This window comes from Dasypus novemcinctus, chromosome 13, assembly GCF_030445035.2.
Source record: "Dasypus novemcinctus isolate mDasNov1 chromosome 13, mDasNov1.1.hap2, whole genome shotgun sequence".
Classification (NCBI taxonomy): Eukaryota; Metazoa; Chordata; class Mammalia; order Cingulata; family Dasypodidae; genus Dasypus; species Dasypus novemcinctus.
The window spans coordinates 442086-458961 of record NC_080685.1 but is presented as its reverse complement, the minus strand read 5'-3'; the positions used below and the strand labels follow the sequence as shown (position 1 = coordinate 458961).

At 51.9% G+C, this 16876-nt stretch overlaps 1 long non-coding RNA gene across 1 annotated transcript; it reads left to right on the top strand.

Annotated features, from left to right (window-relative positions):
* Positions 1–8210: 8210 nt before the first annotated feature.
* On the top strand, positions 8211–9632 carry LOC139436250 (uncharacterized). Its single transcript, XR_011645341.1, has 2 exons — positions 8211–9276; positions 9376–9632. It is a non-coding gene; the product is annotated as an uncharacterized lncRNA (long non-coding RNA).
* Positions 9633–16876: the final 7244 nt, after the last annotated feature.

Below are 16876 nucleotides of genomic sequence, written 5' to 3'. Positions count from 1 at the left end.
CTCATACATAAACAATAAGTGTAATAATAGTTGTAAACTTACAAAACAAACATAAATAACATCATACAGGACTCCCATAACTCACCCTGCCACCAATAACTTGTATTGTTAAACCTTTTTAACTAATGATTAAAGAGCATTACTACTAACTAAAATGTTACTACTAACCAAAGTATTTTTTGCCCAACCAACCTTATTATTATCTTTATATCATTTATGCATGAACATACATAAACAAGTGTTTAGTGAAAGTTTTGAGCTTACAAAGCAAATATGCATAACATCATATAGGGTTCCAACACGTCAACCCTCCCCCGACACTTGCATTGGCATGAGACATTTGTTATAAATTATGAAAGAATATTGTCAAAATCTTACTACTGGGAAATAGCTGTGGCTCAATCAGATGAGCTCCCGTCTTCCATACGGGAGGCCCTGGGTTCGCGTCTGGGGGCCGCCTCGTGAAGGCAGGCTGGCCTGCACACTGCTTGAGAGCCGCCTGGCCTGCAGATGCCACAGAGTGCCGCCTCAGCGATGTGATGCAGCAAAGAAGGGAAGCAAGAACACAGAAGAGAGCACAACAAATGGGCACAGCAGATAGCCAGCAAGGTGCAAGGGGGGAGGGGAAATAAAAGATAAATACACAGAGGAATACACAGTGAGTGGACACAGCAGGCCACATGCAAAAAAACTACAAAGGGGGGCGATAAAAAAAAATCATTTAAAAAAATCGTTAATCAGTCCTTAGCTTACATTTGGTGTGCTTTTCCCACCCCACCCTTTTATTTTTTAAATATATTTTTTGTGACAGAAGTTGTAAACTTATAAGACAATCATGCACGTGTACAGAATTTCCAAAAACACCCCTCCATGAACATACCACACTGGTGAACATTTGCTGCAGGTAAGATACTATCTGATTGTTACCATGTCCGTAGTGTACATTTGGTTCACATTTTCCACAGTGCCTCATTATTAACACAGTACATCTTTGGCATAGATGTAAGAATATTACATTATTACTACTAACCACAGCCCGTAGGTCACTCCAGCTGTGTCTTTCCCATGCTTCTCATTCCCATCACCTGCAGTAGTGATGTGCATTTGCTCTCTCTCACAAAGGAAACTTGCATGCGTACCATCAACTCTCGTCCACCTCTTGGTTTACTGTGCTATTCAGTTCCTAGATAATTCTCTAACATTCTGTCAATTGGCATTTATATATCTAGAGAACATTTTCAGCCACATCCCCATTTATAAACTATCACTGTGTTATCTACTCTATACATTTCCACACTTTTACAGTAAAGCTAATAAAAACTGCATACATTAAACATCAGTAGTCCATCTCAGTCCTCCTCTTACCTCCTTTAAGAATCCACACCTAGGAAAGTGGCTGTAGCTCAACTGATAGAGTCTGCCTACCCTGTGGAGGGTCTGGGGTTTGATCCCCGGGGCCTCCTTACCCCTGTGGTAAGCTGGCCCACATGCAATGCAGCCACGCCAAGGAGTGCGCCCTGCGAGGAGAGCCACCCCGTGTGAAAAAAATGCAGCCCACGCATGAGTGGCACTGCACACAGCTGACACAGCAAGATGACGCAACAAAAAAAAGTGACACCGTTACCCAGTGCTGCAAGACAAGAATGCAAGCGGACATTGAAGAACACAAAGTGAATGGACACAGAGCAGACAGTGAGGGGAAAGGGGAGAGAAATAAAAAAATTTTAAAACCACTAGGTCTTGAAGATATTTTTCTACAATTTCTTCTAGAAGTTTTATGGTTCTTGCTTTTATTTTTAGGTTTTTGATCCATTTTGAGTTAATTTTTGGATAAGGTGTGAGATAGGGGTCCTCTTTCCTTCTTTTGGCTATAGATATCCAGTTCTTTCAGCACCATTTGTTGAATGAACTGTTCTGTCTGAGCTGCGTAGGTTTGACAGGCTAGTCAAAAATGACCATACGTGTGAGGGTCTGCTTCTGAACCATCAATTTGGTTCTATTGGTCTGTCTTTATGCCAGTACCATGCTGTTTTTACCACTATAGTTAGGTAATATGATTTAAAGTCTGGGTTGAGGGTTTGCTTTTCCTTTTTTTTTTTTTTTTTTCATTCTTCGAAGTCTATTATTTTATTTCCCCTCCCCCCTTGCGGCTTGCTTGCTGTCTGCTCTCTGTGTCCATTCTCTGTATGCTCTTCTGTGTTCTTGCTTGTCTCCCTTCTTTGTTGTGTCACCATGCTGAGTCGGCTCTCCGTGATGTCTGCAGGCCATGCAGTGCTCCGCAGTGCTTGGGGGCTGGACAGCTCTCCATAGCGTGCGGGAGAGCCTACCTTCGCAGGGAGGCCCCAGGGCGTGAACCCAGGGCCTCCCATATGGTAGACGGGAGCCCAACTGATTGGGCCACAGAGGCTTCCCTGCTTTTCCTTTTTATGATGTTTTCTGGCTATTCAGGACCCCTTACCCTTCCAAATAAGTTTGATGATCGTGTTTTCAACTTTTTTAATGCTGGTGGAATTTTTATCAGGATCACATTGAATCTGTATATCAATTTGAGTAGAATTGACATCTTAATGATATTTAGTCTTCCAATCCATGAACATGGAAGGTTCTTCCAATTATTTAGGCCTTTTAAAATTTCTTTTAACAATGAGTTGCAGTTTTCTGAATACAAGTGCTTTACATTGTTGGGCAAGTTTATTCTTGACTATTTGAGTTTTACCTGCCATATTTTATTTTCACCACTCTTTCGACACTTTTAGTTACTTTTATTGACACAATCTTCTTTTCTAGACTCTCTTCTAGGCCCCTCTCTCCTGTCTTTTCAGGTTCTAGCACACCCTTTATATTTCCTGAAAATCTGGTCTCTTGCTTAGAAATCTCTCAGTTTCTGTTTATCTGTGAATATTGTAATCTTGCCCTCATTTTTGAAAGACAGTCTTGCCCGATATAAGATTCTTGGCTGGAAGTTATTCTCTTAAATATATCTTAAATATATCAGACCACTGTCTTCTTGGCTCCATGGTTTCTGGTGGGAAATCAGCACTTAATCTTATTGGATATCCCTTGTATGTTATGCATTGCTTTTCTCTTGCTGCTCTCAGAATCTTTTGTCTTCGGCATTTGACATTCTGATGAGTGTGTGTCTCAGAGTTGGTCTTTTCAGGTTTTTTTGGATGGGAATACGTTGTACGTCTTGAACATGGATATCTATGTCCTTCAGTAGGGTTGGGACATTTTCTACCATAATTTCTTCAAATATTTCTTTTGCCCCTTTTCCCTTCTCTTCTTCTGGGACACCCATGGCACGTATGTTTGCATGCCTTTTGCTGTCATTTAGTTCTCTGAGACCTTGTTCAATTTTTTCCATTCTTTTCTTCATCTGTTCTTTTGTATGTTCCCTTTCAGAGGCTATTTCTTAAAACTCACCAGTCCTCTCTTCTGCCTCCTCAAATCTGCTATTATATGACTCCAATTTTTTAAATTTTAATTTATTGCATCTTTCATTCCCATAAGATCTATTATTTTTTATGTATGCTTTCAAACTCTTCTTTGTATTCATCGAGTGTCTTCTTAATATCCTTAATCTTTAGCCATCTCATTGAGTATATTAAGATTTGAACATCCATGATTAATTGTCTCAACTTCTTTATGTCATCTAGAGGCGTATCTTTTTCCTTTAACTGGGCCATATCTTCTTGTTTCTTGGTGTGGATTGACATTTTTTGTTGGTGTCTTGGCATCTGGCTTACTAGAGTATTCTGGGCACAGTTTTTCTCTTTAGTTTAGAGCTTCCTGCCCTTTCTCCCTTACTGGTTGTGCAGTAGGAGTCAAGGATGTAATTGGTGCTAAAAACCGTGGAGGCTCAAGCTGCCCTCATTGCGCCAGGGACCAATGAAGCTTCTCCCAACTTTTTTCCTTTGCCAGGGGTAGGGACAGAGTCACAGCTGTGTGGAATAATCCAAGTTATGCAGGCCTAGGTTGTAGTTGCCCGGAGAGACTGATGAAGCTTCATGCCTCTTTCTCTCCTGCCTGCAACGGGGGTGGAGCTGCAGTTGTGGGCAGCAATCTATGCAGTGCGGGTCCAAGATGACTGCAGTTGCCCCAGTAGACTTCTGGTTTTCAGACTGTGCCAGCCAGAGTTACTTGCAGTTACCTGGACAGGCTGGTGCAGGGGCCCCAGCCTCCTCCCTGCCAGAGGCGGTGCTGAAGCCCAGGCTGGGGCTGCAGGCTGATCTGCATGAAAGAAACTGGTTCCTACCATCACTGTGATTTTTGGTCTTGGCTTCCCCTCTGGCTGGGGGCGGAGTCAAAATAGTGGTCGCCGGCCTCTTTCTCACTTGGGCAGATTCATACCCCAGTTGTTCCCAGGGTTATATCTTAGCCAACCAAGTCTATCATCAGTAGCTGAAATCGGCACCCAACCGTCTCTTCCTCGCGTTTTTGGGAAATGGAGCTTCCAATTCCAGCCACAGAACAGCTCCTGAGGCAGCTTGTGCTGCCAGAGTAGGATAATCACCAGCCTCTGCGGCTTGGCTGGTAATTTCCCGAAGGGGCTAGCACAGGTCCCTGCAGCTTCCTCCCTGCTGGAGGTGGCACTGGGACCTAGGCTAGAGCTGCAATCTGACCTGGGTGGAAAGACACCGGTCCCCACCAGCACTGGGATTCTCAGTCTGCCCTGCTTCCCCTTGTGCCAGGCGCAGAGTTCAGATGGCGGTTCCTGGCCTCTTTCTACTTGGACAGGCTCAAACTTTAGCTGTTCTCAGGATTATACTTTAGCCTGCTGAATTTACTCATCAGCAGCTGAAATTGGTGCCCAACCGTCTCTTCCTCCCCCATTTTTGGGAAGTGGCGCTTTCAATTCAGCCGTGGAACAGCTCCCGAGGCAGCTTGTGCCTCCAATGGAGGATGGCACCAGCCTCCGTGGTGTGGAGCCTCTACTTACAAGTCTTCTCTGCAGATGAGACATCTCCTTCCACTCCCCCAAGGGCATTGCAGGATGTTCTTCTGGCCTCCTGGAGCCCCCAGACAGGTGCTTCAGCAGCTCCAGAGAGTTCTGGGCATTTATAACTGCCCTGTAGCAGGAGCTGACTCTAGGAGCTCCTTACTCTGCCACTATCCTGCTGGTTGTCTGTCTGTTGGTTTTTAGCTATACTCTGCCTAATTGTTAAAGTGGTTCTGTAGGGATTATAATGTACATTAAAATTTTTCAGTCTACTTCATGTTAATATTGTACCACTTTAGTGAAGCCGGTGTAGCTCAGTGGTTGAAAGCCTCCACATGTACGTGGTCTCAGGTTCAATCTCTGGTACCTCCAAAAAAAAAAAAAAGTTATATGTGTATGTACAGTGTCGCCTTATATTTACCACTTCTGAGTTTCCCTCTGGTATTATTTTCTTTCAACCTGAAGAACTTCCTTTGGCGTTTTTGGTAGCCCTGACTGTTGGTGATAAATTGTCTTTTATTTTTTTTTTCTTTTCATCACTTTAAAGATCTTGTTCCATCATCTTCTGGCCTCCACTGTTTCTTAAGACAAGTCAGTGGACATTCAAGTTGTTGATCCCCTTTTTATAATGTCTCTTTGTCTTCTTTCAGGTGTGTCTAGGTGTGCGGTTTTCTACGTATTTTTCTTGTCCCATTTTTTCTCTCCTCTCCTGGAACTTCAATTACAAACATGCTAAACCTCAAGCCTTTGATTTGATTCTGTGTTCTTTTTTTTTTTGTCCCCCCAAACTTGTTTCTTTTCATCAGAGTAAATAATTTTTATGCTATATCTTTAAGTTCACTGACTTTGTCATTTCCATTCTGCCAAGCCCATAGAAGGAATTTTTAATTTTTCTGTTCTAGAATTTTCTTTGATAATTCCTCTTTTCTTCTAGTTTCTGTTCTCTGCTGGAATTTCCTATCTTTTCATTTCTCACAAGCATACTTTCTTTTATGTCCTTGAGTGTAGTTGTAATAGCTCCTTTCAAATCATTGTCTGCTAATTCCAGTCTTTGCATCTTCTCAGGCTCAGTCAGCCTATTTTCTCTTGAGAGATCTCAATTTCCTGATGTCAGCTGTCTAATAGTTTTGGATTGTATCTTGGACATTGTGAATAATGTATTACAGATTGTGTATCCTGTTCTATACCTCTTGTCTTAGTTTGCCGAAGGGCTGCCAATGCAAAATACCAGAAATGGGTTGGCTCTTATGAAGGGAATTTATTTAGGGTAAAATCACAGGTCCGAGGCTGTGAGAAAATGTCCAAATCGAGGCGTTGTCCGATGCTTTCTCACCACAGGTCGGCTGTCAACAGGTCTGTTGTCTTGCTGCGCCTGCCGGGCACTCTGCTTTCTTCTGGAGGTCAGCTGCGGCCGCCCAGGCACCTCCACAGGCCTCTTGGGGCTTCTTTCTGCAGCTGTAGGCGAGCCTGGAATCCTTGCACGTGGCAGGGTAAAGGTGGCGGTTCTCTTTTTCCTGTGTGTTTCTGCTTTCAGCTCTCAGTTTAAAGAAGACCTAATGAGGCTGGACGCCCAGCCTGGCTTGGGCCTCAATGATGCATCCAGTTACGAGGCCCCACGCCACAGGAAGGCGTAACTGCATTCACACTGTCACGTCTCTGGCAGTGCTCCTGCCCGTGCCCGTTCCCTCCCACTTTTAGCCGGATTGTAACTTGGTGGGCCTCAGACTTCAGACTTTATTCTCAGGGGGGTGGCAACGCACACCTCAGCTCGCCCTGGCCGCCACCATGCTGCGATGCAGCGTTCAGTTGCGCAAGTCCTGGCTCTCCCTGCTCTGGCTCTCTTCCTTTCGGGATCTCTGCACTTCGCAGCATCTGTGATTTCCCTCATCTCTGTTCTGATTCCTCAGGCCAGCAATTCTGTGATTTTTCTGTCAGCTCACAGTGCAGAGAAGGGGCTAAAAGCTGTAGCCCCTGTCCTTGCCCAGTGCCAAGCCCGTCTCCGAGCCGTAGCTCCCCTCAAGCGTCTGCCTGCTCTGGTTGCTCTCCAGAACATTCCAAGTTGTTTATATGTTGTTAACCCCAGGAAGGTTGGCCCTAAAGGAGCTGCTCAGCCATCCCAGAAGCAGAGCAGCTCATTGCGTTGAGTATGTACAAGCAAACTGATGACAAGAGGCGCCTGTGTTGAGTTGTGAAGGTGCCATTGTTCACACACCCACGCGTGTCGCACGCGGCACATGCACACAACAGTAACAGATTGCCACTTTATGACAGTCTCCCTCTGACAACCTCTCTTGCTTCACTTCTCTTATTGTCATATAAATGGGACAGTATCACCTTTTAGGGTTGTCAGGATTGAGTAAGATAGTATGTAAAGCACGTAGCCAGTGCTTGGCAGGTCATAATTGCTCAAAAAATGGAAGTTTTTGAATACTCTAAAGTACCGTTGTCCAAAAGAAATAGAATGTGAGCCACATGTAATTTTAAAATTTGCTCCTAGTCCCATTAAAAAGTATGAAGAAACAGGTGGGATTAATTTTAACAATATATTTCATTTAACCCAAATTACCCAAAATACCATTTCTACGTGTAATAAGAAAAATAGTATGGGATATGTAGCAGTTTGATATAGTTATGAATTCCAGAAATAGATATTGGTCTGTACCTGGGTGTGGTTAAATTATGATTAGGGCTTTGATTGGGCCACATCAATAAAAGGGATGGCAAAGAACAGAGTTGGAGGGTTTTTAATGTTGGAGCTTTGATGCTGGAGTTTGATGCTGGAGCCTTAAGCTGGAGCCCCGGGGAAGTAAGCTCACAGAGGAAAGAGAAGCCAGCCCAGGAAGAGAGGAACCCTGAGCCCAGGAAGAAGCAAGTCCTGGGAAGAGAGGAACCTGAGCCCAGAGAGAAGCCAGCCCTGGGAGGGGGGAGCCCAGGAAGCCTGAGCCCTCGCAGCCGTGGGCAGCCGTGTTCCTCCAACACGTGGAAAGAGACTTTGGTGAGGGAAGTGACTTGTGCTGTATGGCCTGGTGTCTGTAAGCTCCTACGCCAGATAAATGCCCTTTATAAAGGCCAACAGGCTTCCGTGTTCTGCATCAGGGCCCCTCCGCGACTAACCCGGGATGGCCCCCTTCTGTTTCAGACACTACCTCTGAAGCGCCGCGAGCACGGTCTACCCTGCGCCCTTGGGGCTCACTCGCCGCAGGAGCAGCGCGGTGGGCGGACTGCAGAGCCAGCGGCGGCCGGAAGGAGCCAGTGCGCGGAGGGGCGCAGCCGCGTGGGCAGCGCCCGCTCCCCGGGACACCGCCGGGGTGGCGCCGGGCGGGCCGTGGCCTGGGAATCCGGCCTTGGCCCCGCGGGGGCTCGGCCGGCGCCCGGCAGACTGTCGGGTGTTCTATATTCCCACGTGGAGCATGAGGTGCGGCCCACGTTTGCGGGTGGAAACAGGCCGTTTAAAACTGGAGCAGAGCGAGAGCAGTCGACTGGGGGGCGGGGGCCCGTGACGCGGCTGGCGCCCCGGAAGCCCCGGGGTGCGCCGAGGTCCCGGGACCGGTGGGCCCGGCGGGGCGGTGGGCCCGCGACGGCGCGGCGCGTCCTCCCTGCTGAAGGGCTCGACCTGCAGGACGCGCTGCGCCGCCGCTGCGGGCGGGTGGTGGGCGTCGGGGACCCCCGGGACTGCGGGTCCACGCGGGGCGCCGCCCTGTCCGGCGGTGCACACCCCCGGCGCCGCCCCCTCAGCCGCCCCCTCCTCGCCAAGCCTGGAGGCCCCCGAGACGGCAGGCCGCGCCCCTCGGGCCCTCGGCGCAGCCTGACCCGGGCGGGGGGCGCGAGGCCGCTCTCGTACTCCGGAAAGGCAGCGCCCGCCCGCGCCGGAAGTCCCGCCCGCGGGTCGGCACGTCACTTCCTAAGCGCCGCCCGCCGCCTCCGGGCGCCCCGCGAAGCCGCCTCCGGCCGCTCGGCCTCGGGGGACCAGGGCTCCGCGGACGTGGGCGGCCCAGGAGGCGCCGCGGTTCTGACGGCGTTCCCAGAAGACGGCTTAGACCCCCTTCCCGTCCTCGAGGTCGTGTCAGGCCCCCAGGGGCGCGCGGTCCCCCCTGAAAACGGTGGTTGAGGAAGAAGCCGGAGCCCCTGTTTCATCAGAATAGATGCGAGGGCAGCCCGCGTGCGGGGTCCGCGCCCCGAGCCCTGGCCACGAGGCCGCCGCGTGCCCGGGGACCGGCAGGGGCGTCCCTTCTGCTGCTGGAGCCCAGGTGTCACTTCGGTGTTCCCTCTGCCAGACAATCACTGAATATCCCATGAAAGTATTACTTCTCAACAAACAACTCTTTCCTAATCCCTTGGTATTGTTTTCTGCTGGGATTTGCATACCCTTGTACATTCCAGAAGTGCATTGTCTTTGTGTTATCAAAATTTCATTAAAGAAAAAAATTTCATTTTAGGGAAGCGGCTGCGGCTCAATCATCTGGGCTCCCGTCTACCACATGGGAGGCCGTGGGTTCACGTCCTGGGGCTCCTTGTGAAGTCAAGCTCGCCCGTGTGCCGCAGAGAGCTGATGGCCGGCTCCCGCACAGCCGAGAGCTGACGCAGCAAGACGAGGCAACAAAGGGAGACAAGCAGACAACGCGCAGTGAGTGGACACAGAGCAGACAGCAAAGCAAGCAGCAAGGGGGGGAATAAAAAAAATATTTTTTAAAAACTTCGTTTTATTTTATTGTGTTGTGTTGGGTGTGTTGTGTTGCACTGTATTGTACACCACTTATTTTACACAGCTCTGGTCCCTTCCTGTGACTCTGTTGGGAGGGCAGTGCACACACGGATGCCGTGCTGGTCGTCCCCCAACCGGGACCAGAGAGGCCTCTGCCCGGAGGAAGCACAGAGCACACACAGGCTCTCTCCGCCATCTCCGAGAACAGTGTTGGAAGTGGAAGTTGGGTAGCAGGTTGAGGAGAGGGCGGGTGGGAGGCGTCAGGCCCCACAGCAGGAGCAGGGGTGGGGTGCAGGTCTGGAGGTGCGGGGACCGGGCAAAATCCCAGCCTCTGAAGGACCAGAGCTGCCTGGGTTGGTCCCCAAGGCACCCACGCGTCCCCTGAGGTCCTGGCCGCGCCCCACGAGGCGCCTCCAGCCAGGCCACCTGCAGCTTGCGGTTTGGGGGTGTCGGGGACATCAGTGGAGGCTCCAGCCCCCAGGTCTGTCTTCCTCGAAAGCGCCCCATCGTTTCTTGACTCGCTGTCCTCAGTAAGCACCAGGCCTCTGACTCGGAGGATGGACGCAGCTGAAGAAAATGTTAGCACAGCTGGGCGTGTGGGGGGTCGACAAAAGATTTCGTTTATTAAAGGATTCATCGATAAAACAACGTGGAAGCTTCCAGTCTCACTGTTCTATCAGATAGACCATAACTGAATAAGTGGGGGGAAGGCTGAAAAATGATGGTAGTTTTAAGAATATTGTGTAAAATCTAAGAATATACGTAGGGGAAAATGACAGCTTATTGTTTGCTGGGCATCATCGGGGGATGTGGAAATGGATTATTTTTCCCGCTTCCCAATCCCTTATATTCCTACATTCCTATAATCAAGGCACTTTTACGATATAAAAACGTCTAGGCTCTACCTCTGGAATACGGCTCAATTTCATCCAACAAACGCCGGCTGAGCACCCGCCGCTGAGCAGGGTGCCCTGTGCCCTGGCCTTTAGGAGGCTGTCCACGCGGGGAGCCACGGCTCACGAGAAACAGCGTTTGCTGCCCCCAGCACGACAGCCTGTCCGGTGCCCAGCTGGGCGGCAGGTTCCGCCGCTGCTCTTTGCCCCACAATCCCCATCATGCTCCCAAGCCTCCTCAAATAAACTACCACCTGAGGAAGGTCATGTCCAGACACCTTGCAATTCTCGCAGCGACCCCTGCAAGCTGACATCACCGTCCCCGTTTTACAGGAGGAAGCCTTCGGGTGCTGAGGGCCCAGGCCAGGGCTGCACAGGCCTGCAGCCCCCAGAGGAGGAGGCTCGGCGGCCGAGCCCCCGCAGCCAGGCCCTGCACTCGGGCTCCGGACGCTCCCGCCTGCCCCTGGACAGCCTGCCCTGGGCTGGTGGCTCGAGCGGCCTCCTGGGGGGGCGGCCGCCATGCAGCCGCCCTGTTGACTTCCTGCACCTGCTGGGGCTCGTTGACCGTCTGTCTCCTCCGTGGAATGCGGCTGCCAGCACCAGGCCTGGCCGTCGGTCTGGTCGAGGGCAGGGGCAGCCCAGGCGCTGCCGATGTGAGGGCCCTCCTCTCCCAAAGCCGTTTACAGAGGTTGGGACGCGGTACAGGAAGGGGCTGAACGAGAGGCCCCGCCTCCCTCTCCCGGCCCTGGACTCGGCGGGGCCAAGCGCCCCCTTCTCCTGGGTCAACCTAGGGAGGGGCTGGCAGCATCGTCCTCTCCCTGCTTCCAAGGACCTTGTGAAGACGCAGGAGTCAGAGAACACAGGAGTGTGTGGTAAAATGCTCTTGAAAAACACATAAGAAGAGAAAAACCAAGGGCAACATAAATAAAAATTATTTGAAAAGATTCCCCAGAGAAATAGCAAACCTTCCACTCATTTACATTCAAAATCTTGTTGTGGGGGGAAACCTATTCATTAAATATGAAAATTAAAATTTTCTCAAATTGTAAATATCTATAGAAACACCTAGAGACGCATCTTTAGAGAAAGATGAAAAGATTATAGAAGAAAAGCCCTTATTTAATAGGGTGTAGGCAAAGATCTAAATGATACACAAATGTGTTTTTATGTGTTTCAAGTATCTCCTCAGCAGGCCTCTTCATGAACGGGGTCTCGGGCGGCAGACTTGGCCCAGTGGTTAGGGCGTCCGTCTACCACATGGGAGGTCCATGGTTCAAACCCCAGGCCTCCTTGACCCGTGTGGAGCTGGCCCATGCGCAGTGCTGATGTGCGCAAGGAGTGCCGTGCCACGCAGGGGTGTCCCCCACGTAGGGGAGCCCCACGCGCAAGGAGTGCGCCCATAAGGAGAGCCGCCCAGCGCGAAAGAAAGTGCAGCCTGCTCAGGAATGGTGCCGCACACACGGAGAGCTGACACAACAAGATGATGCAACAAAAAGAGACACAGATTCCCGTGCCGCTGACAACAACAGAAGCGGATAAAGAAGACGCAGCAAATAGACACAGAGAATAGACAATTGGGGTGGGGGGGGGAGATAAATAAATCTTTAAAAAAACAAAAAACAAACCATGAACAAAAAACAAACCATGGTCTCAGAGGATATTTAGTATTGAAATGGGTAAACCATGATGGACTCTATGAATATTTTACAAAACCAGCCTCCAGACCAAGACACAGGATGGTAGCGTCTCCCAAAGCCCCTGAGGCACTATCTGGACCCGAATAAATGGAGTAGGACTATCCAGTGAGCGCTCTTGGGTTTTCACTGTCCTCCTGTGTCCCCTGTGGTAATTTCTCCCGTGGTTCCGGCACCTGCGGGTCACTGTGGTTTGGGTACTTGAGTGGCGTTGCCGTGCACATTCCGCCCGTACTGGATGAACACGTGCCTGACTTCCGCCGGGTGTGCCTGCTGCTGGTCCTGGGCGCAGGTGGCAGCCTCAGGAGACGCTGGGAAAGGCCAGACCTGGGTGTCTGTTCCTTTTTCCTTACGGCAGGAGTGTGTTGGTATTACATTGTGTTATTTATTTTTATTGTGGTAATATATATAGATAAAACACAAAATTTGCCATTTTAACCATTTTTAAGTGTATAGTTCAGCGGCATTAGTTAAAATTTACAATTTTGTGCTAATATCCAAGTTAGATGGATGTCAAAGGTATTTTAATTAAAAAGAATCCAAAAAGAGTCCATTACTGGGAAGCAGATGTGGCTCAAGTGATAGGGTTTCCGAATACCATATGGGAGGACCTGGGTTCGATCGCTGGGGTCTCGTGGTGAAAAAGAAGAAGAGAAAGCGTGCCTGCACGGTAAGCCAGTGTCCATGTGGTGAGCCAAGTGTCCACACAGTAAGCTGAGTGCCCATGTGAGTGTCCACGTGGCAAGCCAGTGCCCGTGTGGTGAGCCGAGGGCCCATGTGAGTGCCTGAGAGGCGAGCCGAGCAGCCCACGGCAAGGGTGCCTATGTGGTGAGCCAGTGCCCGCGCGGTGAGCCAGTGCCCGCAGTGAGCCAGTGCCCGCGCGGTGAGCCAGTGCCCGCGCGGTGAGCCAGTGCCCGCACGGTGAGCCAGTGCCCGCGCGGTGAGCCAGTGCCCGCGGTGAGCCAGTGCCCGCGGTGAGCCAGTGCCCGCGCGGTGAGCCAGTGCCCACGTGGTGAGCCAGTGCCCGCGGTGAGCCAGTGCCCGCGGTGAGCCAGTGCCCACGCGGTGAGCCAGTGCCTGCGGTGAGCCAGTGCCCACGCGGTGAGCCAGTGCCCGCGGTGAGCCAGTGCCCGTGCGGTGAGCCAGTGCCCGTGCGGTGAGCCAGTGCCCACGCGGTGAGCCAGTGCCCGCGGTGAGCCAGTGCCCGTGCGGTGAGCCAGTGCCCGTGCGGTGAGCCAGTGCCCGCGGTGAGCCAGTGCCCGCAGTGAGCCAGTGCCCGCGCAGTGAGCCAGTGCCCATGGTGAGCCAGTGCCCACGCGGTGAGCCAGTGCCCATGGTGAGCCAGTGCCCGCAGTGAGCCAGTGCCCGCGCGGTGAGCCAGTGCCCGCAGTGAGCCAGTGCCCGCAGTGAGCCAGTGCCCGCGCAGTGAGCCAGTGCCCATGGTGAGCCAGTGCCCACGCGGTGAGCCAGTGCCCGCGCGGTGAGCCCGTGCCCATGGTGAGCCAGTGCCCGCAGTGAGCCAGTGCCCGCGCGGTGAGCCAGTGCCCGCAGTGAGCCAGTGCCCGCAGTGAGCCAGTGCCCGCGCAGTGAGCCAGTGCCCATGGTGAGCCAGTGCCCACGCGGTGAGCCAGTGCCCGCGCGGTGAGCCAGTGCCCATGGTGAGCCAGTGCCCGCGCGGTGAGCCAGTGCCCGCGCGGTGAGCCAGTGCCCGCAGTGAGCCAGTGCCCGCGCGGTGAGCCAGTGCCCGCGCGGTGAGCCAGTGCCCGCACGGTGAGCCAGTGCCCCGCGCGGTGAGCCAGTGCCCGCGGTGAGCCAGTGCCCGCGCGGTGAGCCAGTGCCCGCGGTGAGCCAGTGCCCGCGCGGTGAGCCAGTGCCCACGTGGTGAGCCAGTGCCCGCGGTGAGCCAGTGCCCGCGGTGAGCCAGTGCCCACGCGGTGAGCCAGTGCCTGCGGTGAGCCAGTGCCCACGCGGTGAGCCAGTGCCCGCGGTGAGCCAGTGCCCGTGCGGTGAGCCAGTGCCCGTGCGGTGAGCCAGTGCCCACGCGGTGAGCCAGTGCCCGCGGTGAGCCAGTGCCCGTGCGGTGAGCCAGTGCCCGTGCGGTGAGCCAGTGCCCGCGGTGAGCCAGTGCCCGCAGTGAGCCAGTGCCCGCGCAGTGAGCCAGTGCCCATGGTGAGCCAGTGCCCACGCGGTGAGCCAGTGCCCATGGTGAGCCAGTGCCCGCAGTGAGCCAGTGCCCGCGCGGTGAGCCAGTGCCCGCAGTGAGCCAGTGCCCGCAGTGAGCCAGTGCCCGCGCAGTGAGCCAGTGCCCATGGTGAGCCAGTGCCCACGCGGTGAGCCAGTGCCCGCGCGGTGAGCCCGTGCCCATGGTGAGCCAGTGCCCGCAGTGAGCCAGTGCCCGCGCGGTGAGCCAGTGCCCGCAGTGAGCCAGTGCCCGCAGTGAGCCAGTGCCCGCGCAGTGAGCCAGTGCCCATGGTGAGCCAGTGCCCACGCGGTGAGCCAGTGCCCGCGCGGTGAGCCAGTGCCCATGGTGAGCCAGTGCCCGCGCGGTGAGCCAGTGCCCGCGCGGTGAGCCAGTGCCCATGGTGAGCCAGTGCCCGCACGGTGAGCCAGTGCCCGCGCAGTGAGCCAGTGCCCGCGTGGTGAGCCAGTGCCCGCGGTGAGCCAGTGCCCGCGTGGTGAGCCAGTGCCCGCGGTGAGCCAGTGCCCATGGTGAGCCAGTGCCCACGCGGTGAGCCAGTGCCCGCGCGGTGAGCCAGTGCCCATGGTGAGCCAGTGCCCACGCGGTGAGCCAGTGCCCGCGCGGTGAGCCAGTGCCCATGGTGAGCCAGTGCCCGCGCGGTGAGCCAGTGCCCGCGTGGTGAGCCAGTGCCCGCGCGGTGAGCCAGTGCCCGCGTGGTGAGCCAGTGCCCGCGTGGTGAGCCAGTGCCCGCGGTGAGCCAGTGCCCGCGCGGTGAGCCAGTGCCCGCGTGGTGAGCCAGTGCCCGTGCGGTGAGCCAGTGCCCATGCAAGTGAGTCACACAGCAAGATGAAGGGGAGAGTCAAGGGGAAGTGCAGCAGAGACCAGGAACCGAGGTAGTGCTGCTGACAGGGGCCCTCTCTCCACATGAGAGGTGCCCAGGATTGAATCCCAGTGAATCCTAGAGGAGAAAAAATGAGAAGAAAAGTCCAAAAAGAGAAATAGATACAGAAGATCACTCAGTGAATGAACACAGACAGCAAAAACAGCAGGGTGGGGCGAGGGGGGACTAAAAAATAAATAAATAAATAAATAAATCTTTTTAAAAAAGAGCCCATTACCAAACTTCATCACTTCAAACAGAAACTTTGTACCTATTAAACAATAATCCCCCATTCCCCTTCCTCCCCGCCCCTAGTAACCTCTAATAGAGTTTCTGTCTGTATGAATTTGCTTATTCTGGATATTTCATGAGCAGAACAAGACAGTATTAGTCCTTCTGTGCCTGCTCCCCTCACTTAGCTTCACGTCTTCAGGGTCCATCTGTGCACGGCCTGTATCAGCGGTTCATTCCTTCTGCGGCTGGAAGATAGCCATCGTATGTTTTTGTTTACCCAGTCCTCTGTGCATGGGCACTTGGGCTGTTTCCACCTTTTGGCTGTTTGAGTAATGCTGCTGTGAACATTGGTGTAAAAATATCTGTTTCAGTCCACGTTATGTTTCACCTTGCATTTCCCCGATGCCTAGTGCAGTTGAGCATCTTTCCATCGGTGTCCGGCCATTGGCACGTCTTTCACGACACATTTATCCTGGTGGGTCTGTCCTTTTTGTAATGACTCTTTGGGAGCGGATATGATTCTGGAGCAGGTCCTTTGTCAGATGTTTGAATTGTGACTATCGGCCCTGGGTATCGAACCCTGGACCTCCTACATGGTAGACAGGAGCCCGATTGCTTGAGCCACGTCTGATTCCCTCTAAAAGTGTCTTTTTTGGATGCTTTCTTCTAAGACAGGCTAGAAAAAATAAAATAATAAATATGAAAACTAGTTAAAATGTAAGGAAGGAGAACTTAAAACTGAGGATTTATTTTATAGCTATTATACTAGTAACAACCCAAGAAAACTAGTTTTGAAATTCTGGAAAACAGATACACATTTAATTTGGGGGAACTTTAAAAATCATGAACACTCTCTTGGAAGGGCAACTGGGCAAACAGAATAACAGAAACATCACTATTATCTGTGAACTTATCCCCAAGAAAAGAGGTCAAAAGAAGAAAACACTCTATACACAAAGATGTTTATAATAGCAGTGCTGTTATAACGGGGGGGGGGGGGGGGAGGGATAAATAAATAAAAGGGGGAAAAAAAAGTAAATCTAAGCAAAAATTTCCTTTTTCTGATTATGAAAAAGAGCTTTCAAAAATTTGGAAAATACGGAAAGAATATAAAGATTAAATTAAAAATCACTCAGATCTGCTCAACTCATTAATTATCATTGTTAACACTTTGGTAAATTTCTTTTTTTAAATTTTTCTTTATATAATAACTAGGATCATACATTATAAGTGATAGGATGTAGTCCCTCTTTATTTGACATTATATGGTGTGAATTTTCCTCATAGCATTTAAAATTTTTCCAAACATGGCATACATTGACTATATAACAACTTATTCTGTGTATGCACCATCA